This window comes from Loxodonta africana, unplaced genomic scaffold, assembly GCF_030014295.1.
Source record: "Loxodonta africana isolate mLoxAfr1 unplaced genomic scaffold, mLoxAfr1.hap2 scaffold_29, whole genome shotgun sequence".
Taxonomy (NCBI): Eukaryota; Metazoa; Chordata; class Mammalia; order Proboscidea; family Elephantidae; genus Loxodonta; species Loxodonta africana.
In genome coordinates this window covers 2183218-2198134 of record NW_026975011.1, presented here as the reverse complement: position 1 = coordinate 2198134, position 14917 = coordinate 2183218, and positions in this window count along the sequence as shown.

Below are 14917 nucleotides of genomic sequence, written 5' to 3'. Positions count from 1 at the left end.
GAAATCTACAAGACATTACTGTAAGAAACCAAAAGAGACATACATAAGCGGAAAAACATACCTTTCTCATGGATAAGAAGACTCAACTATGTAAAAATGTCAGTTCTATCCAAAGCTATCTACAGGTACAATGCATCCTCGATCCAAATTCCAATGGCATTTTTTCATGATATGAACAAGGAAATCACCAACTTCATATGGAAAGAGAAAAGACACTGTATAAGTAAAGCATTACTGAAGGAAAGAACAAAGTGGGAGGCCTCCCAACACCTGATTTTAGAACTTATGATACTTCCACAGTGGTCAAAACAGCCTAATACTGGTACAACAAGAAATACAATGACCAAGGGAACAGAATTGAGAATCCAGACATAAATTCATCCACCTAGGAGCAGCTGATATTTGACAAAGGCCCAAAGTCCATTAATTGGGGAAAAGACAGTCTCTTTAACAAATTGTGCTCGCTAACTGGATATCCATTTGCAAAAAAATTGAAACAAGGCCCATAACTCACGCTATGCACAAAAATGAACTCAAAATAGATCAGAGACCTAAATATAAAATCTAAAATGATAAAGATCATGGAAGAAAAAGTAGGAACAACTATAGAGGAACTAATATATGGCATAAACTGAATAAAAAACTTTACTAACAATGCATAAGAACCAGAAGAGAAACTAGATAATTGGAGCTCCTAAAAATCAAACATATATGTTCATCAAAAGTCTTCATCAAAAGAATAAAAAGACAACCTGGAGACTGTGAAAAAGGTTTTGGCTATGACAAATCCCATCAGTGTCTAACCTCTAGAATCTACAAGATATTGAAAAACCTCAACAACTAAAAGACAAATAACCCAATTAAAAAATGGGCAAAGGATATGAACAAGCACTTCACCAAAGAAGACATTCAGACGGCTAACAGATAAACAGAAAATGCTCACGATCTTTAGCCATTAGAGACATGCAAATCAAAACTACAATGAGACAGCATTTCACCCCAAGAAGGCTAGCATTAATTCAAAAAACACAATATAATAAGTGTTGGAGAGGTTGTGGAGAGACTGGAACACTTATACACTGCTGGAGGGAATGTAAAATGGTACAGCTACTTTGGAAATCGATTTGGCACTTCCTTAAAGCTAGATATAGAACTATCATATGATCGAGCAACCCCACTCCTTGGAATATATCCTAGAGAAATAAGAGCCCTCACTTGAATAGACACATGCACACCCATGTTCATTGCAGCACTGATCACAATAGCAAAAAGATGGAAACAGCCTACGTGCCCATCAACAGACGAATGGATAAACAAATTATGGTAAATTCACACAATGGAATACTACACAATGATAAAGAACAATGATGAATCTGTGAAACATCTCATAACATGGATGAATCTGGAAGGCATTATGCTGAGTGAAATTAGTCAATCACAAAAGGACAAATATCGTATGAAACCATTACTATAAGAACTCAAGACAAGGTTTAAACACACTAACTAGGTATTAGATAAGAATTATCTTAGGTGAAGGGAAGAACAACATACGATACAGGCGATGTCAGGACATCTGGACTAAACAAAAGCTAAGGAGTTTCCTGAATACAACCAAACACTTTGAGGGACAGAGTAGCAGGGGCGGCGGTCTGGGGACCATGGTTTCAGGGGAAATCTAGGTCAACTGGCATAACAAAGTGTATTAAGAACATATTATACATCCCACTTTGGTGACTAGCGTCTGGGGTCTTAAGAGTTATCAAGTGGCCATCTAAGATACATGAATTTGTCCCAACCCACCTGGAGCAAAGGTGAGGGAAGAACACCAAAGACACAAGGAAAATATTAGCCCAAGAGACAGAAAGGACCACATAAACCAGAGACTCCATCAGCCTGAGATCAGAAGAACAAGATGGTGCCTAGCTACCACCAATGACCACCCTAAAGGGGAACACAAGAGTCCATGAGAGTGCAGGAGAAAATTGGGGCTCAGAACTCAAATTCTAGTAAAAAGACCAGACTTAATGGTCTGACTGAGACTGGAGGGACCCTAGAAGGCATGGCCCAATAATCTCTGTTAGCCCAGAACTGAACCCCGTCCTGAAGCCAACTCTTCAGACAAAGGTTAGACTGGAGTATAAGACATAAAACGATACTCGTGAAGGAAGTACTTCTTAGCTCAAGTAGATACATGAGACTAAATGGGCAGCTCTTGTCCAGAGGTGAGATGAGAAGGCAAAAAGGGACAGGATCTGGTTGAATGGACATGGGAAACCTGGGGTGGAAAGGAGGAGTGTGCTGTCACATTATAGGGAGAGCAACTAGGGTCACATAACAATGTGTGTATAAATTTTTTTTTTATGAAAAATTAACTTGAACTGTAAACTTTCACTTAAAGACAATTAAAAAAAAAAGAAAGATCCCACAGACAATTTCTGATCAAAAGGTGAAAATGCAAAACAGAATTTCAGCTTTTCATGGACTGTTGACTTTCTAGAAACACGGAGTGTGGATGAACACCTGAAACTATTACTCTGAGATAATCTTTAAATCTTAAACCAAAATAGCCCATGAAGTCTTCTTAAAACTGAAAAATAGTTTAGCTTACATAGTATAAAAGATCTGCCTTGAGCATTATCCTATTTTAAGAATGTTCTATATGGAATCGAACTGACAAAAGCATCTCAAAAGATTAGATAGGAACCTTAGGCGGCAGTGAGGTTATATTAATGAGGGAGCATTAGCTAAAAAAGGAGGACGAGAATGGATTTAGCAAACTAAAGAATCTAATCAGTGTCACTGAATTGTATATGTAGAAACTGTTGAATTCATTTATGATTTTTTGTATATATTCTCAACAAAAACAAAATAAATAGAATTTTTTTTTAAAGTTCATTCATTGGGGTGAAAGAAATACTTGGATGTAAGTAGAAATGAAAAATAGAAAATAAAATATTTTTATTTGTCCCAAAGTTTTGCACATACACAATAAAAAAACGTACTTAAAATTTCTGTAATTCACAAACCAAGAGGTGCATTCACCAGAGTGGGAGATCAGGTCTACACGTGGTACACATCACTGAGCAGTCAATTACAGCAGACTGTTGCTGGATATGTTGTTTATATTTGTATGGCAAATCATCACAGAACAAAACCTAGCATTCTCGGTTGATGACTTCTTTCTGCCCTAAGTGGAGGAAACAAGGAACTAATTAGGGAAAACTTTGTATAGCACTTTGTATTGATTTAGAGAGCAGTCCATATAATCACAGGGCCACAACATCTAGTGTAACGGAATGAATTGTGACTATTTTCCAACTATGTGCCCTCATTCCTACTTTTAACATAAGAATATTGCACATATGACCTGGAAAAACTATACTCGTGAAAATAATATAGTGACACAGACAGACATGCTGGAAAAAAATTTGTTTTGTTTATTGTTTTTTTAACTTTATCTTAGGTTGTACCTGCCTGTTTTACCACCAAACTGTTCATACATATGTGTGCTTCTTTTTGTAAAATATTGTAAAATAAAAAGAGATTCAAGAAGAGTAGATTACTCACGATAAATAAAAATTTTTATTTCAATTTGTGGAAAAGTCTATAGTTGCTTTCAGTCTGAAAATAGATAAAATAAAGAAATAGAAAATCGATGGTTCCTAACTATGCAGATATGGACATTAATGTGATGGAAAATTTACATTGATTTACATTATGGTTAAAAACTCTTAAAATTTTTAAATGTTATTTTTATTTCTGATTGTAAAAAATATTTAAAATATTTATTTTATTCAGAATGAATTAAGTAGAAGTAAAAATTCCCTACTTTTGTATTAATGAAATAAAAAAGTGTTGAAAATACAAACTGAAAATTAATGCACTCTTGCCTAGCTATATTTGATAGATATTTTTCTAGGTTAGAAATACAAGTTTTCCTCACTTTTTCAAACTAGACATGTTCTAATGCCTGATTGATGGGTATTTACAGTCATTGGAATTCTTTCCATTTTTTTTTATTTTGCTTCAAAGAGTGCTCTTTTAAAATGTAACAAAGAAAAGTATGTAAAATCATTTATTCCCATTTTACAAATTCCTAACTTGGATTGTACCTAGCACAAATATAAATATTGAAAACAACTCCAAAATATATCACCACAAAGCCTGACAATCCATATTTCCAATGATGATTGAGAACGGTTTCTTTCCCTTCGACCGTTACCATCACTAAGTATTTTCAAATCTTCTGGTATCTGCTAAAACATTTGGAAAAATGATGAATTCCGACTGCCATTTTAATTTAAATTTTAGCAAAATTAGATAACTTTCCATGAATATATTAGTGCCTTCTTATCTTCTACTGGACATATATTTTGCTCATTTTTATACTGTTATGTTGATTTGAGGAGTTCTATATGTATTACGGAAACTCTGGTGGTGTAGTGGTTAAGTGCTACAGCTGCTAACCAAAGGGTCAGCAGTTTGAATCAGCCAGGCGCTCCTTGAAAACTCGATAGGGGCAGTTCTACAGGGTCACTATGAGTCGGAATCGACTCGACGGCACTGTGTTTGGTTTTTTGTTTCGTTATATGTATTATAGGAAACCTGGTGGTGTAAAGGTTAAAAGCTATGGCTGCTAATCAAAATGTCAGCAGTTTGAATCCACCAGGTGCTCCTTGGAAACCCTATGGGGCAGTTCTACTCTGTCTTATAGGATCACTATGAGTCAGAATCAACTTGATAGTAATGGGTTTTGGTTTATACGTATCATATAGTCAGGAAAGAAAGAAGAGACCAAAACAGATGTCAAAAAGGGACTTTGAAACTTGCTCTTGAACTTCCAGTAGCTAAAGCCAATAGAAGAAATTGAGAAGTAAAAGAGCTGAGCAGAGGATTTCAAAGGGCAGCTTGAAAAGACAAAGTAAAATATTATAAAGAAATGTGCAAAGACCTGGAGTTAGAAAGCCAAAAGGGAAGAACACGCTCAGTATTTTTCAAGCTGAAAGAACTGAAGAAAACATTCAAGCTGTGAGTTGCAATATTGAAGGATTCTGTGGACAACATATAGAGCAACTCAGGAAACATCAAAAGAAGATGGAACGAATACACAGAGTCATTACATCAAAAATAATTGGCTGATGATCAGCATTTCAGGAGGTAGCATATGATCAAGAATCAATGGTACTGAAGGAAGAAGTCCATGCTACGCTGAAAGGAATGGCAAAAAACAAGGTATCAGGAATTTGACAGAGTATCAGTTGAGATGTTTTTGCAAACAGATGCAACTCTGGAAGTGCTCACTTTTATGCCAAGAAATTTCAAAGACAGCTACCTGGCCAATAGACTGGAAGAGATCCCTATTTATGCCCATTCCTAAGAAAGTTGATCTAACCAAATGTGGAAATTTTTTAACAATATCATTAATATCACACGTAAGCAAAATTTTCCTGAAGATTATTCAAAAGTGGCTGCAGCAGTGTATCAACACAGAACGGTCAGAATTTCAAGCAGGTTTCAGAAAAGGACATGGGATGAGGGATATTATTTCTGATGTAAGATGGAATCTGACTGAAAGCACTGAATACCAGAAAGATGTTTACTTGTGTTTTATTGACTATGCAAAGACATTCGACTGTGTGGATCATAACCAATGATGGATAGCATAGCAAAGAATGGGAATTTAGAACACTTAATTGTGCTTGTGAAAACCTGGACATAGATCAAGAGATAGTTGTTTCAAAAGAAAAGTGGATACTGCATGGTTTAAAGCAAGGGAAGGTGTGCATCTGGTTTGTATCCTTTCACCATACTGATTCAATCTGTTTGCTGACGAAGTAATCTGAAAGCCAGACTATGTGAAAAAACTTGGTATCAGGGTTAGAGGAAGACATATTAACGACCTGTGATATGCAGATGATAAGACCTTACTTTCTGAAAGTGAAGAGGACTTGAAGCACTTAGTGATAAACATCAAAGGCCACAGCCATCAATATGGATTACACCTCAACATAAAGAAAACAGAAATCCTCAAACTGGACCAATAAGCAACATCACGATAGATGGAGAAAATATTATAGTTGTCCAGGATTTCATTTTAATTGGAGCCACAATCAAAGTCCATGGAAGCAGTATTCAAGAAATCAAATGACGCATTACTTTAAGCAAATCTGCTGCAAAAGACCTCCTTAAAGTGTTAAAAAGCAAAAACGTCACTTTTAGGACTAAGGTGTGCCTAATCCATGTGCATGCTAAAGCTGGACAATGAATAAGGAAGTCCAAAAAACAATTGATGCCTTTGAATTATGGTTTTGGTGAAGAATATTTAATATACCATGGACTGCCAGAAGGAGAAACAAATCTTCTTGGAAGAAGTACAGTAAGAATTCCCTACTGAGAGGATGTGGGGCCAGCATGACGGAATAGACAGAAGCTTCTGGTGAGCCCTCTTACAACAAAGACCAAAAAAACAAGTGAAATGATTATATTTATGACAAGCTAGGAGCTCTGAACATCAAAGGCAAGTTTAGAAAATGAACTGAGGAGCAGGGGGAGGAAGAGGTGGTTCAGGAGTGGAGCTGAGTTACCAGACCTGAAGCACAGGGAGCACTTAAGCACCATTCCTGGGAGCGGCTGCAGCAGGCTGATACTAGCTTTCGACCTCAGTTTTCTCAGGGAGAAGCAGCCAGCCACACAGACTACTCACACCTCCTGAACCAGAGAAGAATGTCGCTCTCAGCAAAAGCTAAGTACTTACATATATTTTATTGCCCTCCCTGACCCAAAGTTGGCTTCAGCGGCTGTTGACTACCCTGGCCCTGAGATAGGCCCTATTGAGCTCCTAGACCCATCCTCCATGCCCTGGAGAAGGAATAAATTCTCAGTTGGGGGAAAGGATAATTTGCCAGCTTCACTAACTGAGGAGCTCAGGACAAAAGCGGCTCCTGTCCAAGCACAGATGGCCCATGGACTTTGAGTACCTTTCCCCTCTACATGGACCTGTGTGGGCCTATTTCAGGAGAATAGGCCCTTGTTGACAGACTACAGCTATTTCAGCTGTGCGGTGGAGGGGGGTGTTTGATGTTTGACACCAATTTGCTTATTAAACAGGGTCTTCATCTACCCACATCAGAGGCCTAAGGACTGGCAGCTCCACTCAGGTCACCCAGCCACCTGTGACAGGGGTCCAAAGATAACTGCTACCTCCCTGTCCTTAAAAAGAAAAGCATTGGGTGCCCATGGCCTGTCTGCAGAATCCACCCATCTGTATGCTCTAGGGAACAGGGACAGGCTTTCCTCAGAGACACTAAGGGGATGATTCTCAGCCCCCTGTTTGTTCAGACACTAACCCCTGCTATCCCTGATAAGAGCTCTAGCTATCTAGGGACAGGAAGTCAGATCTCCAAAGGTGAAAATAATCAAGTTAGCTCAGCCAAGCAACCCACTTGGGCATATCAAAAGAAAACTAAGCAAGAAGCTACGATATGGTAAGCAAACATAAAATAAATTCATACAATAACTTACAGATGGTTCAGAGACAACAGTCAATATGAAGCCACATAAAGAAACAGACCGCGATCACCTCAACAAGCTCTCAAAACAAAGAATCAAGGGATCTTCTAGATGAACGTGCCTTCCTGGAATTACTGGAGGCAGAATTCAAAAGATTAATATACAAAACCCTTCAAGAAATCAGGTAATATGCAGAACAAGCCAAGGAACACACAGATAAAGCAGTTGAAGAAATTAAAAAGGTCATTCAGGAACGTAATGAAAAATTTAATAAGCTGGAAAAATCCATAGACAGACAGCAATCAGAAATTCAGAAGATTAACAACAATAAAAGTACAGAATTAGACAACACAATAGAAAGTCAGAGGAGAAGAATTGAGCAAGTGGAAGACAGAATTTGTGAACTTGAAGACAAAGAACTTGGCACCAATATATTCGAAGAAAAATCAGATAAAAGAATTTTAAAAAAAAATGAAGAAACTTTAAGAATCATGTGAGACTCTATCAAGAGAAATAACCTACAAGTGATTGGAGTTCCAGAACAGGGAACGATTACAGAAAATGCAGAAAGAATTGTGGAAGGATTGTTGGCAGAAAATTTCCCTGATATCATGAAAGATGAGAAGATATCTATTCCAGATGCTCATTGACCTCCACGGACGGTAGATGTTAAAAGAAAGTCACCAAGACATATTGTAATCAAACTCGCCAAAATCAAACATAAAAAGAGAATTTTAAGAGCAGCTAGGGATAAATGAAAAGCAGAGTCAATAAGAATAAGCTTGGACCACTTGGCAGAAACCATGTGGGCAAGAAGGCAATAGGATGACTTATATTAAAAAAATTGAAGGAAAAAAACTGCCAGCCAAGACTCATATATCCAGCAAAAATGTCTCTCAAATATGAAGGTGAAATTGTGAATTTCCAGATAAAAAGAAGTTTAGGAAATTCATGAAAACCAAACCAAAACTACAAGAAATAATAAAGGGAGTCCTTTGGTTAGAAATGCAATAATATCAGATATCAACCCGAGACTAGAACAATGGGCAGAGCAATCAGATGTTAACCAAGACAGGGAAATCACAAAAATAAATCAAGATTGAAAAAATGCTCAAAACAGAGCGGGGGGCCAAGATGGCTGACTAGGTAGACGCTACCTCGGATCCCTCTTGCAACAAAGACTTGGAAAAACAAGTGAATCGATCACATACATGTCAATCTAAGAACCCTGAACAACAAACACAGATTTAAAGGATTGACCTGAGTGACAGAGATGGAGAATGAACAACTATGGGGAAGCAGAGACTGTTTTCGGAGCCTGGAGCCAGCGTCCCAGTCAGGTAACCTTGGCTCTGGGCTTAGGACTGGGTGCAGGGGAGCTGAGCAGGACATCCTGTGAAGGTGCAAACACGGGGCACAGCCCTACCCCCCTGAACTGATCCCAGGAGGGGGCCCAGCCGGTCCATGAGGGGGGCGCGGTGACGCGGCTGGCAGGAGGAGAAGTCCCCGGGAGGCAGCGACTGGTTTTGGAGCCAGGAGTGCAGCGTCCCAGCCAGGGAACCTAGGTGCCGGGCTTTGGACTGGGCACAGGGGAGCTGAGCACGGTATCCTGTCATGGCGCAAACACAGCATGCAGCCCTACTCCCCTGAACTGACCTCGGGAGGGGGCCCAGCCTGTCATCGCGGGCAGTGCGGCGAAGCGACTGCTGGGAGGAGAAGTCCCCGGGAGGCAGCGACTGGGTTTTGGAGCTGGGAGTGCAGTGTCCCAGCCGGGGAACCTTGACGCTGGGCTTTGGACTGGCAGCTGAGGATCTGACTGCAGCTTCTGCGGGCCTGACCCTTGGGGGCAATCTCAACCCAGCCAGCACACATAGGCGACACGCCTCTCTGGAATCTCAGATAAAATAGTCAACCCAAGCAAGATAAGTAACTTTGTCTATATTCCGGGGTGCTACTCCTGTTTTTCTGAACCCTCCCCTCCCCTCCCCTTCCCAGGCGGCTTCATTAACATTGGAATTTCCTGAGCCAGAGGGAGAACTGCTCTGCAGCTTTTCTTTTCCCTTTTTTTTTTTTTTCGGTCTTTTCCTAACCCATTCTTCCGGCCTGAGAGAAGCAATCACAAAAAACCCAGGGACCAATAATTCTTCCCTAATTGAACTAAAAACACAGAACCAGCTCCAGCCAAGCATATGTGATCCATATCTCAGGCTTTCATCCCTACAGGGAACAAGGTGGCTATTATAATGCAAAGACATTTCTGATAGGGATCTGATTGCATTTTTTCTTTTAGTGGATTTACTGGAAAAACAAGTTTTCCAGGTCTGATATCTTTGCGTATTCAACGGAGCCCTAAATGACCCACAACAGGGAACTGAGGGCTGGAGCTCTCCCCCGACCACCTAGATTCCTGCCTTAGGGGTCTAAGGAGGGTGACACTTACCAATCTGTAGAGGTACTTGCATTGGGGGCCTAAGGTACAGCTGCTGAGCCCTCCCACCAAGGTGCTTTAGGAATAGAGACACACCTACCTCACTGACACTTGGGGGAAGCCTGTCAGCATCCTGCCCCCCCGAAGAGTGAACCCCAGCTGCTAATACAATCTGGTGCACACAACTATCACCACTACTTCTCAAGCTGGATAGGAGTTAGGGTGCATTACACACTTGATGACCCAAAATCAGATTCTACTCAAGAATAGTGAATGGACTCAGACTTATATATCTGGTAACAGCCCAAAACAGCTCGTAATAGATCATAAGTAAGTCAAGGGCTACAATAATCAAGACGGCACAATCTAGTAGCCCATCCACATATATAGAAAGAAAACAAAACAAGACTCAATGAGCAAATATAGCATAAATCACTACAATATCTTAGTGATGGCTCGGAGACAGCAGTCAATATCAAACCACATAAAGACACAGACCATGACAGCTTCTACAACCCCCCAAAACAAAACAATCAAAATCTTTCCCAAATGAAGATACACTCCTGGAATTATCAGATACAGAATATAAAAAACTAATTTACAGAATGCTTGAAGACATCAGGGATGACCTCAGAAATGAAATAAGGCAAACCGCAGAAAAAGCCAAGGAACACACTGATAAAACAGTTGAAGAACTCAAAAAGATTATTCAAGAACGTAGTGGAAAAATTAATAAGCTGTAAGAATCCATAGAGAGACAGCATGCAGAAATCCAAAAGATTAACAATAAAATTACAGAATTAGACAACGCAATAGGAAGTCAGAGGAGCAGACTTGAGCAATTAGAATGCAGAGTGGGAAATCTGGAGGACCAGGGAATTAACACCAACATAGCTGGAAAAAAATCGGATAAAAGAATTAAAAAAAAATGAAGAAACCCTAAGAATCATGTGGGACTCTATCAAGAAGGATAACTTGCATGTGATTGGAGTCCCAGAACAGGGAGGAAGGACAGAAAACACAGAGAAAATAGTTGAAGATCTGCTGACAGAAAACTTCCCTGACATCATGAAAGATGAAAGGATATCTATCCAAGATGCTCATCGAACCCCATTTAAGATTGATCCAAAAAGAAAAACACCAAGACATATTATCATCAAAACTTGCCAAAACCAAAGATAAAGAGAAAATTTTAAAAGCAGCCAGGGGGAAAAGAAAGGTCTCCTACAAGGGAGAATGAAGAAGAATAAGTTCAGACTACTCAGCAGAAACCATGCAGGCAAGAAGGGAATGGGATGACATATACAGAGCACTGAAGGAGAAAAACTGCCAGCCAAGGATCATATATCCAGCAAAACTCTCTCTGAAATATGAAGGCGAAATTAAGGTATTTACAGATAAACACAAGCTTAGAGAATTTGCAAAAACCAAATGAAAGCTACAAGAAATACTAAAGGAAATTGGTCAGAAAACCAATAATTTCAGATACCAACACAACACAAGGTCACAGAACAGAACATCCTGATATCAACTGAAATAGGGAAATCACAAAAACAAATTAAGATTAATTAAAAAAAATGCTCAAAACACGGAATCATTGAAGTCAATATGTAAAAGATCACAATAATCAAAAAGAGGGACTAAATACAGGTGGCATAGAATTGCCATATGGAGAGGGATACAAGGCGATATAGAACAATACAAGTTAGGTTTTTACTTAGAAAAATAGGGGTAAATATTAAGGCAACCACAAAGAGGTATAACAACTCCATAACTCAAAATAAAAACCAAGAAAAAAGTAATGACGCAGCAAACATAAAGTCAAATACTATGAAAATGAGGAACACACAATTTACAAAGAAAAACGTCTCAGCACAAAAAAGTAAGTGGAAAAATAAAATTGTCAACAACACACATAAAAAGGCATCAAAATGACAACACTAAACACTTACTTATCTACAATTACGCTGAATGTAAATAGACTAAATGCACCAATAAAGAGACAGAGAGTCTCAGACTGGATAAAGAAACATGATCCGTCTATATGCTGCCTACAAGAGACACACCTTAGACTTAGAGGCACAAACAAACTAAAACTCAAAGAATGGAAAAAAAATATATCAAGCAAACAATAAGCAAAAAAGAAGAGGAGTAGCAATATTAATTTCTGACAAAATAGACTTTAAAGTTAAATCCACCACAAAAGATAAAGAAGGACACTACATAATGATTAAAGGGACAATTGATCAGGAAGATATAACCATATAATTTATGCACCCTATGACAGGGCTGCAAAATACATAAATCAAATTTTAACTCAACTGAAAAGTGAGGTGGACACGTCCACAAATATAGTAGGAGACTTCAACACACCACTTTCGGAAAAGGACAGGACATCCAGTAAGAAGCTCAATAGAGACACGGAAGACCTAATTACAACAATCAACCAACTTGACCTCATTGACTTATACAGAACTCTCCACCCAACTGCTGCAAAATATACTTTTTTTTCTAGCGCACATGGAACATTCTCTAGAATAGACCACATATTAGGTCATAAAACAAACCTTTGCAGAATCCAAAACATTGAAATATTACGGCATCTTCTCAGACCACAAGTCCATAAAAGTGGAAATCAATAACAGAAAAATTAGGGAAAAGCAATGAAATACTTGGAAACTGAACAATACCCTCCTGAAAAAAGACTGGCTTATAGAAGACATCAAGGAGGGAATAAGGAAATTCATAGAATGCAACAAGAATGAAAATACTTCCTATCAAAACCTCTGGGACACAGCAAAAGCAGTGCTCAGAGGTCAATTTATATCGATAAATGCACACATACAAAAAGAAGAAAAAAGCGAAAATCAGAGAACTGTCCCTACAACTTGAACAAATAGAAAGTGAGCAACAAAAGAATCCATCAGGCACCAGAAGAAAACAATAAAAATTAGAGCTGAACTAAATGAATTAGAGAACAGAAAAACAATCGAAAGAATTAACAAAGCCAGAAGCTTGTTCTTTAAAAAATTAACAAAATTCATAAACCATTGGCCAGACTGACTAAAGAAATATAGGAAAGGAAACAAATAACCTGAAAAAGAAATGAGATGGGCCACATCACAACAGACCCAACTGAAATTAAAATAATCATATCAGATTATTATGAAAAATTGTACTCTAACAAATTCACAAACCTAGAAGAAATGGATGAATTCCTTGAAAAACACTACCTACCTAAACTAACACAATCAGAAGTAGAACAACTAAATAGACCCATAACAAAAAAAGAGACTGAAACGGTAATCAAAAAACTCCCAACAAAAAAAAGCCCTGACCCAGATGGCTTTGCTGCAGAGTTCTACCATACTTTCAGAGAAGAGTTAACACCACTACTACCAAAGGTATTTCAAAGCAGAGAAAATGATGGAATACTACCTAACTCATTCTATGAAGCCACCATCTCCCTGATACCAAAACCAGGTAAAGACATCACAAAAAAGAAAATTACAGACCTGTATCCCTCATGAACATAGATGCAAAAATCCTCAATAAAATTCTAGCCCATAGAACCCAACAACATATCAAAAAAATTAATCTACCATGACCAAGTGGGATTTATACCAGGTATGCAGGGCTGGTTTAACATTAGAAAAAACATTCATGTAATCCACCATATAAATAAAACAAAAGACAAAAACCACATGATCTTATCAATTGATGCAGAGAAGGCATTTGACAAAGTCCAACACTCATTTATGATAAAAACTCTCACCAAAATAGGAATTGAAGGAAAATTCTTCAACATAATAAAGGGCATCTATACAAAACCAACAGCCAACATCACTCTAAATGGAGAGAGCCTGAAAGCATTTCCCTTGAGAACAGGAACCAGACAAGGATGCCCTTTATCACCGCTCTTATTCAACATTGTGCTAGAGGTCCTAGCCAGAGCAATTAGGGTAGACAAAGAAATAAAGGGCATCCGGATTGGCAAGGAGGAAGTAAAATTATCTCTATTTGCAGATGCCATGATCTTATACACAGAAAACCCTAAGGAATCCTCCAGAAAACTACTGAAACTAATAGAAGAGTTTGGCAGAGTCTCAGGTTACAAGACAAACATACAAAAATCACTTGGATTCCTCTACATCAACAAAAAGAACATCGGAGAGGAAATAACCAAATCAATACCATTCACAGTAGCCCCCAAGAAGGTAAAATACTTAGGAATAAATCTTACCAAACATGTAAAAGACCTATACAAAGAAACATATAAAGTACTAGTGCAAGAAACTAAAAAGGACCTACATAAGTGGAAAAATATACCTTGTTCATGGATAGGAAGACAACATAGTAAAAATGTCTATTCTACCAAAAGCCATCTATACATACAATGCACTTCCAATCCAAATTCCAACGACATTTTTTAATGTGATAGACAAACAAATCATCAACTTCATATGGAAGGGAAAGAAGCCTCGGATAAGCAAAGCATTCCTGAAAAAGAAGAAGAAAGTGGGAGGCCTCACTCTACCTGATTTCAGAACCTATTATAGAGCCACAGTAGTCAAAACAGCCTGGTACTGGTACAACAACAGGCACATAGACCAATGGAACAGAATTGAGAACCCAGATATAAATCCATCCACGTATGAGCAGCTGATATTTGACAAAGGCCCAGTGTCAGTTAATTGGGGAAAAGATAGTCTTTTTAACAAATGGTGCTGGCATAGCTGGATATCCATTTGCAAAAAAAATGAAACAGCACCCATACCTCGCACCATGCACAAAAACTAACTCCAAGTGGATCAAAGACCTAAACATAAAGACTAAAATGATAAAGATCATGGAAGAAAAAATAGGGACAACCTTAGGAGCCCTAATACAAGGCATAAACAGAATACAAAACATTACCAAAAATGACGAAGAGAAACCAGATAACTGGGAGCTCCTAAAAATCAAACACCTATGCTCATC